General features: G+C 45.0%; 1 protein-coding gene across 3 annotated transcripts in view; it reads left to right on the top strand.

Moving 5' to 3' along the window:
- The window catches only part of LOC146185173 (neural cell adhesion molecule 2-like), a 484,255-nt gene that overhangs the window by 352,036 nt on the left and 114,008 nt on the right, over positions 1-18,211 (top strand). For 2 of the 3 annotated variants that reach the window (XM_084606156.1, XM_084606155.1), the window contains one exon: positions 11,052-11,168. The exons of the other annotated variant lie outside the window; for it this stretch is intronic. The gene's annotated coding sequence lies outside the window, so the exon portion shown is untranslated. The remainder of the gene's footprint in view (positions 1-11,051; positions 11,169-18,211) is intronic. 3 annotated transcript variants of the gene reach the window in all.

Raw genomic sequence — 18,211 nt, 5'->3', positions numbered from 1 at the left:
TTGTCTGGTGGTATGAGTAACAACGATGATTTGTCCCGTCTGTCACTCCACTTTTGATCGAGTGAGCACGTACTTTTCTCTTCGCTTATTCACTTATATCTTATTATCCGAAAATCTATGATCTCACCCACACTCAAAAGTATACTACCGTAAGCTACATTATATGAAAGAGCACTCGGCACAGATATAAAGCCCCGCTTTGAACCAAGCCCTATGAACGTGCATGCCTGCATGGCCTAGCGGGGTCTGAATTTGGTTCCATGGGTTTCAGAGTGTTCTATTCCAACTTCACTCTCCCATCACGAAGAAGTGGCCTGAATTATCCAATTCTGCCAACTTGACCATGTGACGTCACTCGGCCTTCCAACCACTGAAAGCACGCGCTTATCGTCTGGGAACTACCAACCTGCCAGAGGCACCTGCCCGTGACGTTTCGCTCAAAGCGCGTGTAATGCCGGATTTTCTGTCAAACAAGGCCTTTAAAGCTGTCGCGCCTCAGAGAATTTAAATATCTTTTCTTTTACAATTTGGGAGAAAGTGCAAAACAGCCTGAACAGGAAGTTTGTCAAATTAGGAGGGAGCGGCTGTGGGGCCACTGCATAGCATAGGACGGGATAAAAGCAAAGAGTTTACTCGATGCTAGAGCTCACGCAAATGGTTTTTATCCAACTATAATAGCTTTTTTTTTTCTTTTCTTTGTAAGTTATTTAGAAAAAGTCGAATTCATAGGAGTGTGACCGATGTGAGGCTACATTTTTTTCATCATATGTACTCGGTAGCACTCACAGTTTAGAGCAAGAGTAGTGGCTCATCATGGCGCGCGGTTTTATGCGACGTTGGCATGAAATGTTTGCTATCAAGGTAGAACGTTAGACCCAATTAATGTTTATTCCCTTGAGGCGTGAGCGCAGCGCCTAACGGTGAAAAATCTGTTCAACTATCTCCCCGCGTTGCCGATGTTTCTGCTGAACATGCCTGTGTCGGCCTGATTCCCGAGGTCTTTCTCCAAGAATCGTGAGCGCGCCGTTTTTCGCGCCGTGTGGAAGACCTCGCTGAAGCCACCTTTAGTTCTCCCGGTCGTTCATTGATTCCCTTTCGGCCAGCCGTTGCCACACCATCAGGGCGATAGCCCGAGTGGCCGGCGGAAGTCGAAGAGCGGGAGGAGGGAACAGTCGGTGGAGCGCATTCTTTCGCCGCGTTACACGGCCTCTCGGGCCCGCCGCGGCCGGTGTGCGGTCGGTCGGCCCGGGTCCTAACGATTGCTCCCTCGCCTCTTGCGATCGGCGCTCCACTTCGCCCCCATCGTGACCTGCTGCGGCCTTCCTCCAGCGTACTCATCAGAGCGGCCGCGTGTTTGGGCTGCCGCTTCGATCGCGCAAAAACTTGCGAAGCTCCTCTCGTGCGCTTCCTCGCTTCACGACTGTGCTGTTCGAGAGCCCATCTTAAGCAGCGAAGAGCTCGGAACCCAGCGAGCGTCTCTTACACAGGACCACCGAACGAAGGCTGGGCGAAAATGTAGCCGCTTTCAGAGCAGCAAAGAAAGACGAACAAAACCAGGAGAACGGGAGGGGTGTCCAATCTCGGCGTCGAACGCCTACCTGATCTAGATTTGAGCTGCGCGTATGCTACTTTTATGCTTGGCACAAATGCTGAGACTTAGAATATATATATATATATATATATATATATATATATATATATATATATATATATATATATATATATATATATATATATATATATATATATATATATATATATATATGCTCGCTTTTGTCAGACAGTTTTTGAACGGCAATACTCCAGTTGAATAAGTGATCGAGATAAAATCCGATACACCGCCATGGGTTGAAGTAGGAAATTCCAATTGGGACATCATTTTTTTCTTTTTTAACTCAGCGAGATATTGCTTGTTGTTAAAATGAAGCCTCGGTGAAATAAAAAAAAAAAAAACACCGAGCCTTATCAACTAAATATATCTCAGTTGAGAACTTGCCCGTATGAAAGCTCACTGCTCGTGCAATATGTCGAGCTTGTCCGTAACCAAGCGTAAACCCACGATATAACTCTGGTACTGGTTCATTCAGTCTCCCTGTAGTCAGGCTATTAGTCGTATTGCAACTGCTCTGAGGGACTCGGAGTGTCTCACTAAAACTTGTAGTTCATCAACTGAGTCGAAGAGACTTCCAATACTTGGCAGTAGTGCATACATTTCTGGCATTTAAAAGCAAATTAGCGCTTCATTTTTAAACTTACTTTTTGAAGTGAAGAGCTCTCTTTTTCATGATTCCGCTAGCTACCTGAAAAAAAAAAAATCTTTTCAAAGCTGATCATTCAGGTGATTCGAAATGGCTGTCAAGAAATTGCTTGGGACTTCGTCTCTACAATATATTGCAAATGTACAAATTCAGGAGCATTCCTTGCATGCCTGTGTTATCTGAGACTTCGAAATTGCTTTTCTGACAACCTCCTCTTACCTGAATATCTTGGTTGACTTTCTGCCCAGCACATGAGGGGCTCATTTTGCCGTCACAATTTCGTTTCAGTTCCGTATAAAACTTCTTACGTCGCATCTGATGGATGGGGAGCTCATTTTGTCGTCACAATTTCGTTTCAGTTTTTATGAAACTTCTTACGTCGCGTCTAAGAGCGCGCAAGAAATTAATACAAAAATGTGGCAGGTCCACGGCCTGGAGCCGCTGTGTCAGACTGCTCCGTTCAATGAACTGGGGCCTCTTCAAAAATGGCATCGTGCTCTATCTTTTGGCAGTTCTAGTTCACGAGGAAACTCTGTAGCAGTCTGTTTTGGTCCCCCTTGCCCTTGTATGCCCCTCGACGCTAGAAGAGCGCTTGAAGAAAAGAAAAGACTTATAAAAGACGGAAACGTCCTGTTTTGAGAGGATGGAGATATTATTATAAAAAAGTAAGTGCTTCGGCACGTTAAGGTTTTCAAGAACTTGTTTGCCATAAGGGAGTGCGTTTCTTTTTTCTTTATTTTTCAGATTTTTGCTTCAAACGTCGTTATCACAGATCTTGACTAGTCTGAACGTTATTTTGTTTCTCCGTGAGCTGAGAGGAAGACTGTAGTTAAAACTATAGTGGTGGCGCATCATCTGGCATTGATTTTGCGACAGTTTTGGGAGATCATTTTATTGCGTTTGAATTCTTATTGCATTCAGTCTCGATTTCTGAATTGTGTATCGTGCATTGAACCTTAGTGCATTTTTCGGCAAAAAAAAAAAAGCCTTTTTATATGCGTGTTTTATTTTCTAGCTTTTGCTTTGCGACGCACGAAACAGCGCTTTACGTTTGCGTTTCCCTTTCGAAGGTTTCAAATATCAGCTTCATTAGTAGAACACTTTCATGTCTTGTAAATTCTCAAAAACGTATCGAATCCAATGTTTACTATGCAATGGAAACCTTACACGACGCGGAGACGTCTTGTTTTTCATTTCGGGGCTTAAGTCAGTGTTCCTCCTTCTAAGCTTAAGGGGCGTTCTATTTCACAATTTGAAGGAGCGCCTGGAATATGGGTGCAATTACTGTGCCGAAAGTCGTCTGCGCAGCGTGTTCTTGTGTCGCGAAATGTTTTCAGAATGTTTTTCGTGTGTTTGTTTTGTCAACTGTGGATTGATTTTTACTTGAAAGCTAAAATTGGCACCAATTTTTTCGTTGTGTTCCACTGAAACTAGAAAATAAAAATCCGACTTAATTTTCGTGCCCGGAAGCTTAATCTAAAACACAGAGCAGGAACTCGCTTGGCGAGAGGAGCCCGTGTGTTTAAGTGAAAAGAGGGTAGAATTAGAATATGCTGTGAGCAGTTATAAGAACGGTAAGGAATTCGACAATCTTATTGACTTCGACAGTGAATGCGCCCACGACTGCGCCCTGGCTGCGCAGCCATGAAAGGCTGTTGGGCGCACTCGGCACATCTGAGCGTAAAGGCCGCCGCTGGCGCTTGACCACGAGTCGTTGGCTCCGCTCTGCCCGAATTCGCCGCCGCCCGGAGGGAGTGGAGTCGGGAGGGAATTCGCTGGTACCGATCCACGCTTGGGTGGTTTCCAACGTGCCCGAACTGGCTGTGACTGACAACGACTCTGGGAAGCTCAGCCGACCGTGTGATTCACGAGCTGTCAGTCCTTGAGGGAGCCCTGAATAACGCAAAACTATTTTTTCGCACTTTAATCGTTTTCTTATGCGTGCTCGTTGAAGATGCATTGTAATGAATTTTTAATTCCCCATTTTATTTCATGCCCCAAGTGAAGGTTCTTTTACGACAGTTCTGCTGAGTTTCGTTATTTTAAAAGTATCGCCGTCCTAAAATTATTAGTACGACAATCTCTTTAGTCCCTGAAAAACATTCTATGCCTAATAGGCGGCCCTGCAGGAGGCATTACGATGTATTGCCCCAGATGTGTTACCGCGATCGTATATCTGAATGGAAGGCCGCATTTTTATTTTTCATAAGAGAAGCCCGCTAGTTCAATTTTGTCGCTGTACGGCAACAAAGGCGCAAGATAATTCGCGTGGCAGCAATTTATTAACAACCATTTTGGTTCCGTAAACGGCATTCTTTTTAGTTTTTACGATACTACACGTGCATTTTGTTATTAGATCTGAGTTAGCGCGAAATATTTACACCAAAAGAAATCAGGTTTCGAAAATAAACTTCTAGATGGTACAACGCTCTAAGATCATGGATGTAAGTACATGCATTTTACATACAAATCGCAATCAACGATATTTATGTGAAATCAGCGAAACTCAAGCTACGATAACCAAACAATAAATAATAATCTACATAAGTTACGTTTATGGCGTTTTGCTAAAAAAAGTGTTCACATGCTCTTCTACTTCACACTATCATTTTTATTTTTTTTTTCTTAGATTCAGGAAAATGCTGTAGAGCTTACCTGACTAAAGACGGTTTAGGTTGGATCATATAGTTTACAGTCGTCATGGGGCATCAGTTGTTAGGAACTCCGTAGTGGGTAGCTCTGGAGTAATTTCTACCACCTCCGTGTGTTTAAAAGGAAATTGAAATGGTATTTATACTCGTATTTTGATGCAACCAAGCAGTTGATTTGGTTTCTTTGAGTACTACAATAAAACGTAAGACGTCTACCTAGACCCTGTAATTCGGTAGTAACATTAAAAAAAAAAAAAGCTTCTTGTGTTCTTAACCGCCTCTGCATATGACGTAAAGTGAGCCCTCTAGATTCGCCCTCTCATCAGGCACGGACAAGTAACGTGGTCAGGAAAGGACGCGGCGGACGCACGCATAATTTATTTGCTTAATTTTTTCTTTGAACATTCCCGTGTGTTCGGTTGAGGGACGAGAAGTAATATTTCGTTTGCAGATCTTCGGTGATGGTGAAGCATGATTCATTAAACTGCAATCAAATAACAGAGTACGCGGTCAGCCTCCATTTCGTCTCTATTGAAACGCCACCTCCGTGGACACAAAATTCGAGTTTTAAAGTCTCGAAGCGACACATTGGTTAAAAAGGACGCAACAGGAAAATGATCCGGATTAACGTACACCACCTCGATTTCATTACCGTTCGCCGACATGACCACAAGATACAAGAAGAGACCCGAACGACCACACATGACCCCATTGATCAGATGTGATGACCATAGATCTCACGACCCAAGACACCGCTATACTTCAAGACATCCTCTCCTGCCTATGCCATGCGGTGCGTGCCTTGGCCTCCGCCAGCGAGTCGTGACAACGTATGGTCCGAGATTGTCCTGGGCCAAGGTTAATCTGGAATCATCGGGCCGGCAAGCCGTTCTATTCGTCCTTCTTTCTCTTCTTCTTCAAGCATCCAGATACGTCAATCATCGTCATCAACATCGGTAAACTTCCTCGTCCACGATCGGGATGATCGCTCGGTGGCCCCGGGTCATGTTACGGACGAGTAACAAAGAAGAAGCGGGCCGTGACGCGGGCAGGAGCGCCCGCGCTAGGCCCGTTAACATATTCATAACGTCATCTCACTGCCATCGAACATCTCTCTGTCCTCTATTCTCCACTTGTCATCGGCTTGCCGCTTCTTAACAATATCATCTGTGGCACCATACTGCATTGTAAGAAAAAATTGTCAATCATTTCTTCTAAAACCGATGACTTATTTTATTTTGTGCGCGACAATGTACGTACGTACATGCATACATGCACACATACATACATACATACATACATACATACATACATACATACATACATACATACATACATACATACATACATACATACATACATACATACATACATACATACATACATACATACATACATACATACATACATACATACATACATACATACATACATACATACATACATACATACATACATACATACATACATACATACATACATACATACATACATACATACATACATACATACATACATACATACATACATACATACATACATACATACATACATACATACATACATACATACATACATACATACATACATACATACATACATACATACATACATACATACATACATACATACATACATACATACATACATACATACATACATACATACATACATACATACATACATAGGTCGGTACGTAGGGTAAGGTAAGTTTATTGATTTATTAATTCAAAATACCTTACAAGGCACAGAAGGGCATTGAGTAAGGGGGGGGGGGCAAAATTGCGAAGTACAATAGGAATAATACAACGCGCAGTACAAGACAGAGTAAAACAATTAAGATTATACAGGGTAAATATAATGACAAGACATACATCACCGCGAGCAACAGTTTAGTAAAGGGTACATAAGATTCCTTCGCATCAAAGCATTTGATTGCATCTAAGTTGTTTTCCAACTATAACGCATGGGGTTTGTAACGCAGGCAATAATTTTTGTAACCAATCTATAGGAGTGTTCTCATGTATTCTGCCTGCAAGTGGTTTTCTTGGCGTTTTGGTTGCACTTCTTAGCATGTAAAAATGGGCCATGCTACCCCAAAAGATGTTTTGTGAAGTTGGCTTCACCTTTACAAGAGTCGTTGTGCAGAAAAGACAGCTTTACAAAAAACTGAAGTCTGCGGTTCCTGTGTGATAAATGTGGCGCCCTGGAGCCCGAATTTTTTAATGAAGCCGGAATCCAGTTCTTCCAGCTTTAATTGCGAGCTCTCTCGTATGCCAGCAATAGAAAGAAAAAAGCAGATAGTGTTGACAAAGCCTTGCGCTGAAAATTGAGAGCCTGCATGTTCTTGTGAAGTGCCCAAAACAGGAAGAAGCGAACAAGGCGCGTAATGCTTCTAGCTACATTTACTCCACGAAAAAAATACAATAGGACGATTTCTTGGAACTGAAACGCACTTATTCGCATATTTGAGGAAGCTACAGCAATGCTAAATGTAGGTAACAAGGCACGAAGAAGCGTGCTTGTTGAGCGGACGGTGGGCGCATGCTTTTTTCACTAAGGAGCTGCCTATATAGAGGACTAGATTAGGTGAAGAGGACGCTGTTTCGCTTCGAAAGTGTTCTTTTTGCCGTCTTTTTCTGCCATTTAGTATCCGAGTGTGAGAGAACTCCATCTGTCAGTACAGCTGGAGCAACTACTCACTATGTTTATTTTGGTATAGTTTTGGTGGACCATATGCGGCGTTTATTCCCGCGGGGTACTCTGCATTGATCGGTTGAGTTCAGGAAAGAATAAATAAGATTTGGCGCTTGAATGGAAATTTAACTGTAAAAGCAATTACATTTAAAGAATTATCTAAACAGTGCCGGGTCACTTCATTCCAGTACGTTTCTGTACAGGCCTCAACTAGTGAAATATTCACAGAAACGCCCATGCTTTCCGCTCTGACCGGCAGCTACGAAATAACGATAATGGCCACACCTTCGGCGCTGCCAAATTCACAGTAGCATCAAAGCAGCCATCCTTTAAACAACGCCGGCAGATTGAGTTCGGCGTCCAATGGCTGCTGCCCATGCAATTGTTTCAAATGCTTGGGGAAACGCTAAACGCAAAAAAGACACATAAAACCTCAAGAACCGATAAGGCAGCTCCGAGGCAGACCACGCTGATGTCGGAGCCACGAAGAGCTTTGGTCTCGGTAACGAGCCGAAAACTGCCATCGGCTGCATTGTGGCCGAGACGGCTGCGGCGCCTCGGAGGAGAAGTCATCGATAGCGCCCTAACGCGTCCACGTCCCTAGCCTTCTCTGCTTCTTTTCGAGGGGACGGAACCAAGCCACCGCCAAATCGTTGTGCTTTACTTCTTGCTCGTCGCTGGCGATATCACGCTGTCCGATATAGATATTACTCTCGTGCGAGGCTTTCTTAAGTCGCTTTATTGTCCGCTCCTTCCCAGCGCGCCGACGCCCCGCCACGTTCATATATCTGGACTCGCCATTGTGCTTCTGTAACCATTGTAAGACCGCGCCGCATCCCCCATCCTCAGCAGCGGCTACTTCCTGAAATCTCATCTGCTATTTATTCAATACAGGGCGGCTGTTCGCAGCTGAGTCAAAGGTCGTTAAACTCAAAGTCAACATCGGGAATTCCGGTACCCTTTTTTTAATGGGCTCTGTCTCCTTTGAGGCTCACTGTGGCGGTGAAGTAATGAAAAGAGTTAAGGAGGGAGCTTGCGCTCGGTTTCCGATAACATTGTAGCGTTTATAATGTATAACGTGGCTATGTCAGTCGTTTCTTTGTCTTTGGGCTCGGAATTATCGTTACTTGTGTGAAACGACGCGTCACTTGGATGGGATGTTTATCCTTTTCATTCGTCGCCTGTGACGGCCGCTTTTAAGTAAAAAGATGATAATTTTAACAGTGATGCGTTGGAAGAAATACTAGTCCTGCTCGGTTTGGTGCAGCGTGTGCGAACGTATAACGCCAGGCTTCTTCACCTCGGACGTCGGTGTCGCGGTGTATGCTCGTGGAGTTTTTTCTGTCTCTGATTAACCGAATTCTTCAAAGCAATGTTTGTTTCTTGGTAGCTTCAGTTGTCAAATTTATATTTCGTACTGATGGGTGGTCAGGGTTGGGGAAGCCGCTGGCCTATTCTAAATCCAGACGTTGAACAGTGTAACAACGCCTGCCTGACGTCGTGTCCATTGCTCTCTTCTCCGCAGTGAAATCCTAGAGCATGCTTCCATTTAGGGCATGCATCTCCCGCTACGCCAGTAATTTTGGCTTAATGAGCGTTGGCGCTCTTCAGCCGATGAATAGAATGTCCGGATTTTACAAATTATTTTGGTTTCAGAATTCATAGCGAGCGTTAATTGTGTTTGCTGTAAACAAGCGACTGTGCAGTATGATGAGCGCCCGGCTCAAGCAAAGCCTCTAATTTGAAATGTTTTTTTTTTTAATCGAACTACTATTTGTTATAAGTTGGTCCGCTTGCTCGCCATCGCTTGTGACGAAGCGTATGCTGGTGTGGCACGCCACCGGTCCTGCAATCGAGACTGGGTGCAGCTCAATTCTCAGGTCGACTAGCGTTTGGAAGCGTTCCACAATTATTCGCGGTTCAGGAAATTACTTCGAGTCTAGTGGCATCTGTTGTCGGTGCTGTTTGTCGTAGATTTAAAACATTCTTTCACCCTGCTAGCGGCTAACCTTGTAGTACAATAGAGATGTTTGGCATGCACGTAGGAGAATCGTGAGAAGTTTAGTTGGTGTTCTATCTAGGCTGAAGCCAGCTATGTACGGCCGCAATACGTGTCTTCTGGTGGAGGTTATCTCCGTTTTCTGCGGTTAGCTGAGGGCTAAGTAAACATTTCACTGCCAGCAGCCACTGGGTACCGGGCTTTGGTTCCAGCTTCCACAAATGAATAAAGCTCTTACCAGATTATTTGGCGTATGTTTTAGGCATTAACTTAGGGCTCAACTTGGAGTAAAGCATTCCTTTGTGAGTTCCAGATTGCTAGGGTGTTGTTTCACTTTAATAGGAAGCCTTGACTTTTGTCTTAACAGAGCTAAAGAACACTTTCTACTTAGCGTTGATTTTCTTTCGGCGCTCTCAATTATTTCCCTCATAAGCGGTATCACAGAAATTTGTCTCATCAGTGGCCATAGCGTATAAAACTGCTTCGGGTCCATTTATGCAGAAACTTTGCAAACGATCCGAGAAAAAAATGCCGATGGCTGCAGCATTCACCCAATGTAGCATACGCTGCCAATGTTCAGAAAGGGCTCCTAATGTGGTTTCTTTCTTTTAAACCTGGCATGTAATAAATTTATGGATGTTATGAACACTGGCGAATATCTTAGGACGCATGAAACACAGGCTGTATTACTGGGGAAATGATCGTTACTTTTTCAAATTCTGCCTTTTTTTTTTCTGTAATTCGACTTCTCTGTTTCTCTCAAATAAAGTGAAACTTCTCGGGGCGTAAATATACTTTCTCTGTCTGTCATGCACATGCCTTCGCAGCTAAACGTTACCGTGACTCTGCAACAAACGAACTCACACATTTGATTAGGCGTGTATCCTGATTTGGTAACTTCTGTTATTACTTGGTATAATTTTACATTTCGTTTTGGTTAATAGGATTAACTTCAGAAAATGAAACGGATAACTAGAGACGTCGTAGTGGATGGCTCTCTAGGATTTCTTCCACCCTGTGTTCTTAACGTGCACTGATAACGCACAGTACATGGGTGCCTTACAATCCGTTCCAAACTGAGCGGATAGGGTGTAGGGGAAGGTGTGGGTTTAGAAGTGCTGCTAAGAGCAGCACTTCTAAAGCATCTGGAAAACATCTGGTGCAACATAAAATTTGAATTTAAAATTTGGAAATAGATATTTATGTGGAAGCTCGTATTGCTCGCCTTTTATATTTTTTTTTTGTCCGCGGAATATTGGGTGCTCTACAAACACGTATGTTACAATGCTCTACAACCACATGTTAAGCTCGATAAGGAAAAATATTCTGGCAGCTTTTTGAGAATGGTGTTTTCAAGCACGAGCGTTGCTTATATGATTATTTGACTATGATGCATGCATTGTTGCCCCTGCTGATTGTGCGTGTCCTTTTTCTTGCTCATTTCAGGTGAGTACTGACACGAGGGGCCCACCAGCCACTCCAAGTGGCCCAACCAGAGATGGGGCGAGGCGGCGTGTCAACCGGTATTCTCGCTGTCTCGTTCGAGGACATCGCTCGCAAACGGTGCTGCCTCTCGACACTGACATTAAAAAGTGGCTTTCTTTTCGTCGACTTTATTAATAAAGTAACAGAAACCGAAAGAGCACCTCTAGGCTGCGTTGCATTAGGAATGAAGCATAGGGTAATATTCTCAAAATGTGTTGGAAAGTGGAAGCCGTTATCTGAGTAGTTTCACCCAAAAGATGGGTGGCGTAGGGCTTTAAATTGGAGATCGGAGCTGGGTGAGGGTGGTGTAATCGCGTGGCTGTATCTATGTATAATGACGAATAACAAGGGCAAAATCTTTTCTAGTGCCACCGCAAGTCTATATATTCCGCAGAAACTAGTGGCAAAAAGACAACAACACTGGTACTTTAATAAAAAGCAGTGTCCCACAAGGTACCAAGCTATTCTCTTTTCTTTAAATTCTAATGGCAACATTGCGGCTGAATGGTGCAATCTTAGGCGCTTGCAAGTTTGTTATTTAGTTCCCACAGAGGGCCTTTAGTTTTACGTTGAACAAGTGAGAGACGCCGCTTGGCCCTAGATGAGAAGCTGTTTATGTTAATAAGGATAGAGGGGTGCATGAAGACACTATGCGTCAAAGCAGCAGACAAAAACGGTACAGCTACAGAACAGCGCGGCAAATATAAACCCGCGACAAAACGCCGCGTGGTAAATTCAGTATTGCGACACTGCACGGCAAGGATAAAAAAGCAAAGATCAGGGCAATGCAATGCATCATGTGCTTGAACAGTGCATGTGGCAGAGCAGGGGATTATGCAGTGGTCGCATTCTTCGGTGATCTAATTAGAAATTATTTGAGCACGAATTTCCGTCACTATGCGTCTATTGCTTCGACTGTGCTTCCAATCGCTAAGCCACAGCGTTGCGTAAAGTTTTGTGCACGGACAGCAGCACAATTCCTCATTTAAATTTCGTCGCGTACCTACAATCTTTGTGAAATGTGATGCTGGTTCATCAATACCCAATTCTCAGGTTAGGCATTTGTGCTTTGCACAACATAGAAGCGAGAAAAACGGCTATTACTGTACTTGGGTTTTAGCACAGAAAGACAGTATAGTTCCCTGTCCTAGCTGTCAACTTCGTTCCTTTTTGTGCTTGTCTGTCTGCCCTAAAACACAAGTCAAGTAATGCATCGGCTAGCCTGTAAAAATGTTTTCTCAAAAATGAGTACATGGCGCGGAAGAATTGTAATATCCTAGGTACTTTGCAACTTTACTTGACCTAACCGTATCTAACCCAACTTAACGAAACTTCCCTTAGGTAAAAACACCGCTGCGTTCGCCCTTTGCGGTTATGGCACTAACAGTTTACCCACCTGCGGCGGTACACCATGCTGCGCTGTGCTGTTTTATCATCTTGCTGTTTTGTTCTTGTGAATTTTTGTTTTCATGCTTTGTCATATGCCGTCTTGTCATGCATAATTTCTCTTCATTATGCTGCTTTCACCTTGTGTTCTTTTGTTGCTTTCTCGTTTTTTTTCGAGCCGTTCTGACTCGTGATTTTTCGTTGGTTGCTGTTATTTCGTGTTCCAGATACCGGATAATAATTCTCAGACCTGACTTCGATGTATTTCTGTACAGCGTCTGCATTCCAAGCCGTCGCTGAGCAAAGTTATCAAACTGCGTGCCACAAACGTTTTCATCTGTTGCTAAGAAGGCAGAAGTAGCAACATTTTTTATTTTTTTTTTTTCTGTACGTGACGATAGATGCAGACGCTCAAAAGTGATACGACTGCGGCGCTACGTGGTCTGTTGGTGAGTGCAGAATAGCCTTGCAGCTTGCCCACTTATTGTTGTAAAGTCAATACCCTTCTTATTGCACATAACTAACGTCCAGTGAGCGAAAAAAATAGATATACAGTGAAAGCAGCCTGCAATGGCTCAGCGTCAACAATCCTCCTCCCTTTTCCCTTTTCCTTTTCCCTCACAGAAAAAAAAATCATTATGAATTATCGTAGATTTCTTAGGCACACTCCTTTTTAACGACTCACTACAAGGACGAATTAGTGAAGAGCAGTGCATAAAGTCTGGCTCCATCGTAAGGGAGCCCTGTAGTAATTGAAGCACTGGTGGAAAAGGAAATAAATTGGGAAAGAGAGAAAGCGGCTGGTGGCATGTCTTGCGTATCAATTTATACAAAAAGAAGTCTTTATTTTTCTCCGTCTCGCGTTAAAAAAAAAAAAAGAATAGTTGTGGTTTAGCGCTGCCTAACCCTAGTTAAATTGCAAAAGCAACGGCGGAAGCTCCTTTTGTCTGCTACATTATTCCCCTATAATGCCCTATCAGTGTAAGGTGCTACATTATTGGGGACACTTAAGCTTATCCTTCAAGAGTATGACGTGAGAGCGTAAGCTACCAGTCCAAATATAAAGTCATGCTTCAACCAACCCGTATGGACGTGCCTGCGTGTTCTAGGGGCAACGAGAATGCAAAATGTTCTGGCAGGCTGATTCTGATATCGCTCTCACATATGAAAGGAGGGACCCGAGTTGGCAGCTCCTGTCCATAACAAGGGGTACCGTAAAATCAAATATCACAGCAGGCTGAAATTCTATTGCGGAAACAATACTACGACAGCCAAATCGAGGCCTCGGGTAGCCGCAGCTACGCCGTGAAGAGACGCAGCTACGGTCTCCTCATAAAAAAATCAGCCTGCCATGACATTTGAATTCACATTACCCCTATGCCACGGACAGGAGCTGCCAACTCGGGTCCCTCCTTTCATATGGGAGGGTGATATCAGAATCAGCCTGTCAGAACCGTTTGCATTCTCGTTGCCCCTAGAGCACGCAGGCACGTCCATACGGGTTGATGGAAGGGTGACTTTATATTTGGGCTGGTAGCTTACGCTCTCGCTTCATGCCCTTAAAGGATGAGCTTAAGTGTCCCCAAGCACCTTACACGGATAGGGCGTAATAGGCGAATAACGTAGCAGGCAAAAGAAGCTTCCGCCGTTGCTTTTGCAATTCATCTAGGGTAACCAGAGCCTACCTATTTGTTTATGAGGAGACCGTAGCTACGCCTCTTCACAGAGCAGCTGCGGCCGCCCGATGTCTCGCTTTGGCGTTCGTAGCATTGTTTTCGCAATAAAACGCGTTAATGGTTTTCACTGCAAAACTGTCGAAACGATAGAAAAGAACTCTAGCGACTACAACGGATAAGAATAAAAAAATGTTGCCTGCTCTGTATTCAAACAGTCCTTACAATTTCAAGCGCAGCGGTCTCAGATCACCCGAGACTGCCCTGACCTAATTTAAAGGGCCATTGTCCAGGAAAGGCCCTTTTAAGCAAAGGAGCCCAGTGTTTCGAGCAGGTACCGGAGATAGTCTGTGCATAATGCTACAGCGACACGCGCGCCGCAAAGCAACGAAAATACAAATCAAAGCTCTATCAGCCTCTCCTTCGGGAAGCCAGCTTTCCCGTTCCTTGCGCTGGCCCGTCGAGCCGCAACTATGACGTCTTAGTCGAAAACGACGCCCATTGGTCCGTCTCGCTGTCTGAGAGTGAAGGATGGGTGTCTATACCGCTCACTGCGCGTTTTTCCCTCGCCACGGCCGAACTGAATCCAGCGTCGCGAGCTCCCTCGCCTGTTTGCTTTTTTTTTTCTTTTTTTTCTTCGCGCACACGGAGTGCCACGCCGCACCTCCCGCCAAACGCGGAGTAACAAGGGGAATTTGTCTTGCGGAGGCTAGAACGACTGGGCAGAGAACAAAAACCTTTGCGAGGGAACGGGAAGAGAGAAACACGACAGAATCGGGTGATTGCGGTGGCTGTAACTGCGTTGTTAGTTACTCTGTTCAAAAAAAATTTTGTGGCCTTGCGTTCTGGGGGCGAAGTCTCACATTCACCGGGGAAGAAAATATTTTCGACCGGAGGGTGGACAGTAGGCCTTTAAGCCTTAGTGAAGACATAATTCGTGTGAAACACACGGCGGCGAACAAGCAGACAGCTAGGTGGACGGGATACCTGGTTGTCGAGAGTGAAGAGGTTTAAGGGCAGCCTGCATACGCGAGGCGAATTATGGTGAGAAGCTTCTAAAGCCACATCTGACGCTAATGACGTGTGGCAGAGAGTAGGCAGTCGTATCCGTCTCATGAATGAGACCTATATATTGCCGGAACTTCTAAACTCTCCCCGAGAAATAAAGATGTACGAAACAATATGACCTTCTTACGACAGAGGCGAGTGCGACGCTACTGCGAGAAAAGTTTGTGTTAAGAATGAGCTCACAACAAGAAGCATTACAAGCAAGAGCGGGGCCTGCAAAATGGCTGCTACGCGCTCGCTCTCCTTTTATTTTTAGTTGTTCGAGAGGACAAATAAAATGGGCAAAGTAAACGTCGAGTGGCGCTCTCAGCTTTGATTTTAATAATTTTTCATGAGGATTCATTTGTCTGCATTGCGAGCCATCATTATAGACCAGCAAAATAGGTCACCTTGGAAGCGGTGGCGAACCAAGTAAAAGCAATCTCTGTGCCAGGATGCGACTGAGAGCCATCGTTCTTTGGCAGGAGGCGCTTAAGGGAACGCGCGTGAATGCTCAGGAAGCACGTCGATCGGAAATTAGAGGCCACGTCGCGACACTATAGGCTGCCAAGAAAGAGAGCACCTTGAGTACTGAGGAGCTGGGGACGAGGAAGCATTTTAATAGCGCCTAATCCTCCTGAAGCCGTAGTTGAAAGTGTTCTGCTACATAGCTAGTGCATCGGGGAACGAGGGCCGAACTTCGAGCCGTGGCGGCATAACGATGGCTTAATGCGCATGGTGATATAGCCATAGCCGCACTTCCCTTACGCGCGCATCTTATCTGCGTCATCAAGCTCTCTTGTTCCTGCTCGTTGGCAAAGCTCAAACTTTGCGCGAGTTGCTAAAAAAATACTTGCACCTTACTAAAGGGTCGAAGGTATACTCACCACCACAAAAAAAAAAAAAAAGGAAGAAATAGCACTTTACAAGCCTATCACGAACGCCGCAGGGAGGGTCCGCATCAGAGATGCTGGCCTCGGTAATTCTTGGCAATGGGATGTCGACAAGACGGTCTTCTCGAAACGATCCGTGCCTAATCGCAAAAGCTGATGCAAATTACTAACAGAAAGTAAAAGATGCCTGAAGGCGATAAGTGAGCGACATTAAGGGGGTGCGGCAGGATGGCTACGAAAAGAAAACAAAAATTCGCCATTGTATCCGCGGAGCGCGAAGGCGGGTCGTTATCGGTGAATGTAAAAAACCGCTACCGCACATTTTATGCGGCGCTGTTTTTTTCGTGTGTTCTTACGCTCCTCATTGGCGATATGGTGGCAGAGCGGGTGACGTCCCTTGGTGACACTACTAGCTTGCTGCTAGCAACCCCCTACTGAACGGTGTCAGAACACACTTTCATGGGGCTCGTTCCATGGTGATGGGACGGATTTGTTCCACTTGGTGGAATCGCATACTTAGCTAAAGCTTCGTGCTTAAAGAATCTAAGTGTACTAAAATGAACAAAAATGAGAAATGGTTGAGAGAATCACGCAGATTCGAAGTACGCGCTAGCTTGGTGATGCGCTGCTAATGTGTGCTTGTAACGTTTTCTTAGTTTATATACCTTGCATTCCCGTTGGAACGTTTGGTAACAGCGCAGGGCTTTCCATGAGCAATACACAGCCACCGATATTGAATTTTGCATATAACATAAGACCGTGTCGTAAATGACTGATATTTGCCAACTGGTTTTGTTCAGCACCATTCCGATTGGTATGCGTGGCTATAGCTACAATTCGAACTAGTAATTTGTGAAGGGAAGCTTAAATATCCTCGTAAGCGGTGGCCGTGTGGAAAAACACCTACCTCGCATTCGGGAGGTACCGGTTTCGATCCCTGGTGCCGCAGAGTACCCACCGGTTTCCAATGGGTACAAGATGTCCCATGGCCTGGTGCTCAGCTCTTCTGAGGTGAAATGCTTGGAAAAAGGGGGGCCATGGGTGAAACATGTTCGTTTAAAAAAGAAAAACAAAAGGGTCACGTAATGGAATTTTTCCGCGTGAGGCGCACTGATTTTCGCCGGAGGGCGGAGCGGATCACTGTCCCATCGGCGCAACTAATTGAGGCCTATGACCCCTTTCCCAAGCATTTCACCTCAAGGAGTCGTGCACCAAGGCAGAAGGAACGCTTGTACGCATTGAAATCTAGGTATCCCTGGTTTTTCCGGGTACCAACCGGTTTTCATTTGACATGCTTGAGGGGACATTGAGGGGCCTACGAATCCTTTCGCACTAAGCGCAGTGTTGCCGTTCTCTTGGCCGATAGAACAGGGTGCGCAATTTTCAGCCACGATAATCGGCTTTCAGATTTCTGGAGAGCTATGTGTCCTCGACAAGGGGTAGGGAACAGCGGTCAGTAAACCTGTTGCTGTCACATACGGGAACAGTGCGACCACAGCATTTTTTGCTCCACTTTTGAGTCATTATGAAAAGGGAAGAGAAAAGTTTAGCGCATGCAGCTGTCATTGCCCCTTCCCCCCCCTCTCCACTTCACCACAACTGTCAGCGATGCACAAATTTGGAGCAGCGTGGCCCTCGCCTTCTTTTCCATCACAGGACTTGAGTCCAAACACAGCACCAGCTATTTCGTAACCTTAAGCCGAGGAGTTCTAGAGGATTTGTGAACAGCACCGGATGGGAAGCTCTAAGTCTTGCGTGAGAATTCCAACGATACGCGCACTCGCAAAATGCTCTCGTCGCATCCTAGGCTTTTTTAAAGTGCGCAGTGCACGCGCACAATGCTACTGTTGACGTCCGTTATTCGAGGGTACCGCGCTGGCGGTGAACTACGCTTTCCAGCCGAGCGAGGCTACGTTCTTCTTGCCATTGTCTCCTTTGCCATCTCGCTTGTGTGCTCTTCTTCTATTCTAGTCCCAGATAATGTCTTACAAATCATAAAAAGAAAAAGAAAACAGGATTCGCTGGTCTCACAGTTGCCTTTCTGCCTTACCTTTCTCTCCAAGTCAGTGACGTGTCAACCAAAGCGGCCGCTCTGGGCTTTCTAACGGACTCCTTTCGCGCA

This window comes from Amblyomma maculatum, chromosome 6 (assembly GCF_055883805.1).
Source record: "Amblyomma maculatum isolate TAMU_Amacu chromosome 6, ASM5588380v1, whole genome shotgun sequence".
In the NCBI taxonomy this organism is placed as follows: Eukaryota; Metazoa; Arthropoda; class Arachnida; order Ixodida; family Ixodidae; genus Amblyomma; species Amblyomma maculatum.
This window is presented reverse-complemented; position numbering and strand designations above follow the sequence as displayed.